Source organism: Diachasma alloeum, unplaced genomic scaffold (assembly GCF_001412515.2).
Source record: "Diachasma alloeum isolate Michigan unplaced genomic scaffold, Dall2.0 Dall_scaffold_00361, whole genome shotgun sequence".
NCBI lineage: Eukaryota > Metazoa > Arthropoda > Insecta > Hymenoptera > Braconidae > Diachasma > Diachasma alloeum.
Window position 1 is genome coordinate 237,260 of NW_021680500.1, and position 9,254 is coordinate 246,513.

A 9,254-nucleotide genomic window follows, 5' to 3' on the forward strand; every position below is an offset into this window, starting at 1 on the left:
ATCCTAACATCCCCACGAATGAGCGAATCCCCCAGGGAGTTACCGCAGGAGTTAGCTGAGGATTAAGTGGCCACACCAAAGGATTACAGTGTAGGAATACGTGAAAAGGTGTAGTGTAAAGGAGATTCCATGCACTGACGGTGATAGCCGAAGGAAAAGGACAAACATTCACCTGAGTTTTACCTACGGGTAAAACTCATAACGTCACATTGGCGCCCGACTAGTTTGGCACTCATTCGGGGAATCGAGTGCAAGCACAAAGGAAATTTTATGTGATGTTATACCAGAGCTAAAAGGATTACACGAAAGAAACAAGTGGGTTCGGTATAGTGCGCAAAAGAGCCCGAAATCCAAAAACTGATAAAGTTGACATTGCCGTCGATTGCTTTGATATTCGTGAATTTTGTGTGTTAAAGTCGTGTAGTGACTTTTCATTTCGGGACGTTGAGGGTCGTCATTCGGAAGAGGGCTCCAGAAACACAGGGTGCTAGATCATCAAGGTACAGCTAGATCTAGTCTGGAGCTGATGGGCAGCTGCTGAACCCGAGAAACGACAGAGATCTTCCATCGACGAGAGGACGTCAGCGTAGGCGTTTCAATAGTTAAATATTCACGATTCCCAAATCTAGCCATGGAATCGAATTCTTTCATCAGTAATAGGAGCTGGACCTTATCGTATTTCTCCTCAACTTTCACGAGATAAGAACAGTAGCTCCCAACAGGTTGGAGCATGCCGTCAAATAAGTTGAGTACCTCAGAAGAGTACCGCATGGCTGACATATCATGGGATATAACGAGAGCTCCAAGATATCCACTACATGCAGGGTCAGTTGTAACAAACAGTACAATATGGGACCCAGGGGCTCCAACTGGACAAATCGGTAGAGTCAACCTTCCAGTTGGAAGAAGGCAGTGGACTGGTACAGCTCATCATAGGAACCAAATTTATGGGCCACACTGGCAACAATTTGCAGAAAAAACGTGGCAAAGGAAATACCGGAGCAGGAAAAATCCAAATATGATGCAATTGAAAAAATAATACCTCTGTCGTTCGAGCAAGTGGAAATTCTGAACAATTCCGAGGGGGAAGTCGTCGAGACAGCTGACACCGAAACTTTACATACGAGAATTGCATCGAAATCTTCTTGTGACGAGAAATTGAGACCTCACAACAATGTGAATATCTCCCAGGGCTGTGGACAACTAACGACAAGTCCAGTGAACTCAAATACTATTACAGATAATGTCATTGAGAAAAAAGTAAAAATCTACAACCGCGAAAAATCAGGACTGTTAAAATGTGAGTTCGGCAAAGACAATTATGAGACATTATCTGAGAACAGAAAAGACGATAGTGAGGTCTCATCTGGAGACAGAGAAACAGTTTCAGTGACAGTGAACGTTGAAACACAGAGTATGTACGATTTCAATGATTTTACCCTGCAGTGTATGTAGCTTCGCAAACTGTTGTGAGCGTAGGCTTGAAGATAAGGCCTCTGCTACTCGACCCAGAAGGAATGCGAGCATCAGCTGATGTCCAAGCAGACGAAGCTACAGCTGATCGACAGATCCCACCTGATGCACTGCCTGGATTAAGTGAAAAAGCTTCACTATCACCAATTATTCCGACTGTCAATTTCGGAATTATTAGCAAAAATCCCTCTACAAATGATAGTTGTAGACATCTTGCAGAACGCAAAGCGAGGTCAGGGGGAGGTAAGGCGTTGGCAACCTGATCCCGGCGATGCATTGCCGTCAACTGATCTCCCAATGACTGAAACTACAACAGAGTTCCCCGGAAAAACGGAGAAAAATCCAGCAGTCCCAAATGGAAACGTTGGAACTGAAAAAGAAAAATCAGTGCTCAACAGTGAAACGCCAGTGATGCGTATGATCTCAGTGACAAGAACAAAATGTGGATTTTACCAGAAGACAGAGAACCTAATCCAGTGGAAGCGAATTTTGTAAGTGAAAATGTAGAATTCCCGAATAGACTGGGATCCATTGGAAGTCGGTCTTGTGGAAAGTGAAATGCCTCAAAATGTAAGGAGTGGAGCCTACTGGCCGATGAGACGTCGGTCTTTTGATCCAGGAGGATTATCACCATCAGCTGACCGCAATGTTGTCGAATCAACAGCTGAACTGCGGCTGTCACCTGATTCTTACCCCAAATTGGATGAGAGCATATCATTCTTATGGAGTGACGTCGACGACCTACACCGAGCAGCAGTGAATGAAGGTCGCTGTAAGATGAGACGTTGGCAACAAGATCCTCAAGACTCATCGCTAACAACTGATTCCTAATCAGCCAAACAGCGGATATCGTCTCCACTACCGATTACTCGGGAGAGCAATTTTGGTCTTAGTGGGGGAGGGGTACTCTCAGGAGAGATAAGTATGGGAAACATTCCTAAACTTTGTTCGATAGTTGTCGGTAAGAAACCAAAATTTCAATAATCGCGCAAGGAAAAATATAAAGATGAGCAAATCCTCTCCACTATCGATTACTTGGGAAAGTAATTTTGGAATTAGTAGGGGAGGGGTACTATATCCGAATGATAAATAGGATAAAAACAATACTATAAATTGTATTGCATCCCTGCATAGAAAAAAAAATCCATTTACAAGCGCGAATGAATTCATTCGATTAGAGTTCTCAGGGAACATTTTTGCAACAAAGAAAAATTTTTGTTTCAATTGAAAAGATATATTGCTTTCACGTTCTATATTAATTTTTGGAGAAATAGAACTAAGCTATTTGAGAACTTCCGAATAACCTATTTCACATTCTTTCTCTGGATGAAAGCAAAGAACTGAAATGATCAAGCAAAATCAGAGAATGCAGTGCAATTTGTCATCTAATTTTTGAGGCCCGGAAAATCCGGAAATTGGAAACTTATGTATGAAAATTAATTTTGTAAGGGCTCGGTCGATTAGGTTTTTCTGTTGAGCTAACATTTATATACCTTTGCTGATACGATTTTTTTAAAAAGTATTTAAGGTCATGCAAATTAATTGCATTTTAAATTGACTATAAGCAAGCTTTATATAGTTTGAATTATTCTTGTCGCTAAGACATGGGTTTCACGCTGATATAGCAGGGGTCTTGATAGCCCTTCAGGCATAAGGTGAGGCCCATAAGGCACAGACATGTGTGATGTCTTTTGATTTGATTACTATTGTGACCTAGATGTTGTCTAGGATAACAATAGTTTAATTAGGGGAGTGTGACGTATTGTCATTCATACATCGGTTATTTGTTGAAAACAATGTGACGTATTATGAATAATACATGAGAAAGAAATCATATTTCTTCTCTCATTGTCCCACATTATAAATTGAATTTGTGATTAAATTCGATTTTTCACATTTTATTTTGCAAATAAAAATCCGGAAATTCCGCATTAGATTTTTCGCAATAAATTCCAATATTCTGGAACTAAAAATTCACTAATCAATTAAAATTTCCCACATTAAATTTCCAATGTGGGACAATGAGAGAAAAAATATGATTTCTTTCTCATCGTGCAGGAGCAGAGCTCAGCACTCTCACGGTGCCATCTGAGTCCAGCTTCTCGGTAATGAAGCTGTTTGATTGTCTTAGCCATTGTCAGTGATGGACATATGGCCGTGTTAGTTAGAAAAACCATGAGAATACTTATTTAGCATTTTCGGTCAGCAACGACTTTGAAGCTCTGGACTAGGGCAGAGTACGGNTGTGACGTGTGGAGATATTCACACGTCGATTTTATTCAATTAATATTTTCTAGATAGAAAAAGTCCCAAATGCTCAATAAGCAGTCTCACGGTGACACCTGAGTCCAGCTTCTCAGAATGGAGCTGTTTGATTGTCTTAGCCATTGTCAGTGATGGACATATGGCCGTGTTAGTTAGAAAAACCATGAGAATACTTATTTAGCATTTTCNGGTGACACCTGAGTCCAGCTTCTCAGAATGGAGCTGTTTGATTGTCTTAGCCATTGTCAGTGATGGACATATGGCCGTGTTAGTTAGAAAAACCGTGAGAACACTTATTTAGCATTTTCGGTCAGCAACGACTTTGAAGCTCTGGAATAGGGCAGAGTACGGCAGGAGTTGAAGATGGACGGACGTCCTCTCCTAGCCAAAAATCTATAGTAGATCCGCGTCGAAACCGAACCCATTTAACAGTTGATTTTATACTTTACCTATCAATTATCTATTCAATATACTGTCAATTATTAATGTAACAGTGGTGCTCGAATGTTTTATACGACGAATATCTAATCAAATCCTATCCTAGTCGCGTTACGTTAGATCTTGAGAGAAATCCGCGTGAGCTCTGACCGTAGCTAGTTGAGCAAAAGTTTTTGAGTCAGAGTCGACTCAATTAACGGAGGTAGAAAACCTCTCACGTCACAAATTCAATTTTTGAAATATTATTTTGCGAATATTTTCCGAAAATTACAAAAATCAAATTTTGTAATTCAATTTTTGACATTCTATTGTTTCGAATATTTTCCGAAAATTTACATATGAAAATTTGCGATTAAATTCAATTTTAACATTTTATTTTCGTGAGTGTTTTCCGAAAATTTACATATAAAATTTGCGATTAAAATTCAATTTCGAAATATTATTTTCGCGAATATTTCCGAAAAATTACAAATCAAATTTTGTGATTAAATTCAATTTTTGAAATATTATTTTGCGAATATTTTCCGAAAAATTACAAATCAAATTTTGTAATTAAATTCAATTTTTGAAATATTATTTTGCGAATATTTTCCGAAAAATTACAAATCAAATTTTGTAATTAAATTCAATTTTTGAAATATTATTTTGCGAATGTTTTCCGAAAATTACAAAAATCCAATTTTGTAATTCAATTTTTGACATTTTATTGTTTCGAATGTTTTCCGAAAATTTACATATGAAATTTTGCGATTAAATTCAATTTTAACGGTTTATTTTCGTAAGTGTTTTCCGAAAATTTACATATAAAATTTCTGATTAAATTCAATTTTTGAAATATTAGTTTGCGAATATTTTTTGAAAATTTACATATCAAAATTTGTGATTAAATTCGATTTTTGAAATATTATTTTGCAAATATTTTCCGAAAATTTACATATCAAAATTTGTGATTAAAATTCAATTTTAACATTTTATTTTGGCGAGTATTTTCCGAAAAATTACATATCAAATTTTGTGATTTTTGAAATATTATTTTTACGAATATTTTCCGAAAAATTACAAAATCAAATTTTGTGATTTTTGAAATATTATTTTTGCGAATATTTTCCGAAAATTACATGTGACGTATTGGGTCGACCAATACGTCGTTTTTGTTGAAATTAACACCGGACGTGCTCAAAAGGCCTGGGTGGAAGAACGGAGAAATATGTTTTCTCTTTCTTCGCATCCAGACATGCCATCAGCAGTCCCAGGGTGTCTTCTATCACCAAAACGGTAAGCAATCTCACGGTTTTCTGCAAGCCCAGCTCAGGCGTTTGAACCGAGGATTACTAGTGGTAGTAATATTTTGGTACGATCAGGGACTAGTCACATGTTAGATCACCCAGGATTAATGCGGTGGATGATCTAAGTCAAAACGTCACATACATAATTAAAGTAATCCATGAGCACAAAATGGCATTTAGTGCAGAAAACCGTGGGACCGCTTAGGTTTGCAAAATTGGGACTTGAGCGAGTCGCGAGGGCTCTGGAACGACAAGAGTCCAGTAGAGCATGATCAGGAGCAAAGTCGAGCGGNTTTCTCTTTCTTCGCATCCAGACATGCCATCAGCAGTCCCAGGGTGTCTTCTATCACCAAAACGGTAAGCAATCTCACGGTTTTCTGCAAGCCCAGCTCAGGCGTTTGAACCGAGGATTACTAGTGGTAGTAATCCATGAGCACAAAATGGCATTTGGTGCAGAAAACCGTGGGACCGCTTAGGTTTGCAAAATTGGGACTTGAGCGAGTCGCGAGGGCTCTGGAACGACAAGAGTCCAGTAGAGTATGATCAGGAGCAAAGTCGAGCGGACCTCTAGCTCAGGCCTTCAGCCATACAAGACAACAACGAGTCAAAGTCCCGAAGTCGAATCAATATTATAGAACCGCGTTATACCGACCCATTGAACACTACCGTGTATAAATTAACCACCAATATATAGTTATTTTACCTACATCTGATACGGTGGATTTAGTATCGTTAATCCTTCCCCTATCCTTGTTCGAACATCCCTCCGAGTGAGCGAACTCCCCGTGAGCTCATCGCCGAAACTAGCCGGTCAACATAGGGTACGACGGCCCTAGGAAAGAAGGACTTATTTCTATTTGTGACTAGTCCCAGGGACTAGTCACATGTTAGATCACCCAGGATTAATGCGGTGGGTGATCTAAGTCAAAACGTCATATACATAATTAAATTTTGTGATTAAATTCGATTTTTCACATTTTATTTTGCAAATAAAAATCCGGAAATTCCGCATTAGATTTTTCGCAATAAATTCCAATATTCTGGAACTAAAAATTCACTAATCAATTAAAATTTCCCTTATTTAATTTAATAAAAATCTGTCTTTCTTTTTATTTCTGGATTACCTAAAAGCACTCACCATTCCCAGCTATTATCTTAACGGATAGGCTAAAATAGGTGAATTCAATACTCATATTTCAGGAGTTATCAAGGGTAAGTCTATGAAATCATGACGTAACAGCTAGAAGAGCACTCATTTGAGGCTTCCATTCGCTCTCGAAAGACAATAAACCGCCATGTACACGACAGTGTCACCCACGGCACGTGAGGTGCATGTGTGCACTTATAGGCATGTTTTATCCACTTTTTCCCACTAAAATTGGTACTGGACATTCCCCATACGTTCTCGAGGGTTCTAGTGAACTAATTATGCACTCAGAATGTGCATTAATTGTTCAACAAGACCTCTTGGTGAACGGAGAGGGCACAATGGCGCCATGGCAGGGCATGAGCCATGTGCGGCTTTTATCGGGTCTTACCGTCCATTTTCACGATCACTGGAGTGTCGCTGGGGTTTTTATCACTGGGAAGAGGTCCAGGAAGCCGAACGAGGGTTTTATGTACTCACTGGTGCATTTTTCCATTCGCCCGGAGGAGTTTTGGTGGTTCGGAATGCATCTCGGTGTCAACTCTCGTGAACGCCGGTGCACTTTTCCCGGAGGTTATCACTGGGCACACTGGGAATAAATGCACTTCTCTCCTCGGGAGAGAGTGCACATGAGTAGGTAGGCTAGGCTGGTTCTGGATCACAACTACTTACAACCACCAGGTGGCGCCACGGTCGCGGAACGTTCGCGATGGATGACGTCATCGATTCGTGAAAAAGCAGTGACGTCATCGATGATTCATTCAGATCAATGAGTCACTGTTTGATTAGGTGGTGGAGGGTATTTCATTAATCCTACAGCAGGTGGCAGCACGGTCACCAAATATTCTCGAGAATGATGTCATCGGTGAGTCACTCGAGCCGTTGGCTATATTGATGACTCATCGATTCGCGCGTGGTGGGGGTATGCTATAATTCCTGTTGAAACTTGTGTGAAATATGATACTCTCATGAATTATGAAGTCATGTTCAGAAGATATCGCGCCATCTTTTTCTCAATCGTTCTCGAATATTCTCCTAGGTTCTCGAATGTTCCATGGTGAATCATTAGTGACCATTCAGGGTGGGGGGATCCCTATATAACTCACACACTCCACACAATCCACATCCAATCCGAGTCGTAAGTTTATCGACTGAACCTCGCGTTATATAGTGATAAAAGGATTGCTATAATGTGTTATATCAATCATTTCCTTAAGAAGAATGGTGAAGTATTCAGCGCTGATGAGGAGATTATCCTTGAACATTTCGATAAGGATTGTCATACATTCGCAAGATACCTGGTGACTGACTTGCACTGTTTATGGGATAATTGTGAAGTATTGAAAGCTGAGCGACATCCCGAGAAGAAAACCAACTGTTCTCATTGTACTACTCGATATGAAGAATTATCGCACATCATCCAGAGTATCGATGGTTTGGGGAAATTGAAGAAGTTCTGTGAGGAGCTGAGGGACAAGATCACAAACGTGGATGATGAATCAGAAGCAGTGACAATCAATGAAATGCAATGGTTGCACTCAGTTCCACCATACTGCCTCAATGAGAATGAAGTTATCGAGAAATTATTGATTCACGCACCACTTGAACTTCCACCGTTGAATGGATTCATCGGCCGAATACGTAAAAGTTTCAGAGATCTGTGTTCCAAATTCAGACGCGAGAAGATATCAAAATGCTATCTTTGTGAGAAGTTATCTCAGACCTTGGGGATGATAAAAACACATTTCCAAAATTTGCGAGACATGATTGAGCTTCTCAGGTTTGAGCATGAGGTTTTCTTCTGTTCTCGTGGTGATGAGAAGGCTGATTTGATTTGAAATGGAGAGTATTGCTGTACAGATGAGTAAACAAGAAGAGAAGAGCAAGAAAGTTAGTTTTCAACTAGAATCACAAGTCCATTGGCTTTTGCATTGGAATTATGCATACCGATCTGCTCGTAGAGTTCCATGGGAAGAGATGGCTCGAGATCGTGATCGTTTTAAACGTCGAATAAGCTTGTGTGAAAAGATATTGAATCCTATACTAACAAAAGAATATAGACAAACTGTTTTTGAAACTCGTTTCATATCATTCTAGAATAGAATAGAAGAATAGAATAAAAAAGTGCGGCTGGTCACTTAAAGCGCCCAGAGTCACCTAAATCATACGATCTTTTGTAACTTCCGCCTTAGTTTCGGTCAGTCACACAGCCCCAGCCCTGTGTTTCTCACTAGGCTAATAAGGCTGGTGACAGCCGCTTGTTGTAAGTCCTCTGGTTTCAGGAAAGCCTGGCCCCAGATTTTATAGCGACGGAGTGCTAATAGGGGGCATTCACATAAAATGTGGATGACGCCCTCCTTATCGCCTCCGCACAGTCTGCAGTCTTCTTGTTCTGCAAGTTTCATCTTGAACAGATTAGCTCTGAGAGCTGTATGACCCGTAAGGAGCACTACTGCTACCCTCAGATCCCCTCTGCGCAACTCCAGAAGCTTTCTGGTCCTAACTCTTAGTTGCCCTCTCATAAGCAGTTTCGCTTGTCTGCAGGTCGCAACTTTCTCCCAACGCCTGACATGATCCCGCTGGAAATGATCTTTAATAAGAGTTTTTCCCACTGCGAAGGGCATGCCAAGCAGGCCGTGTGAGGG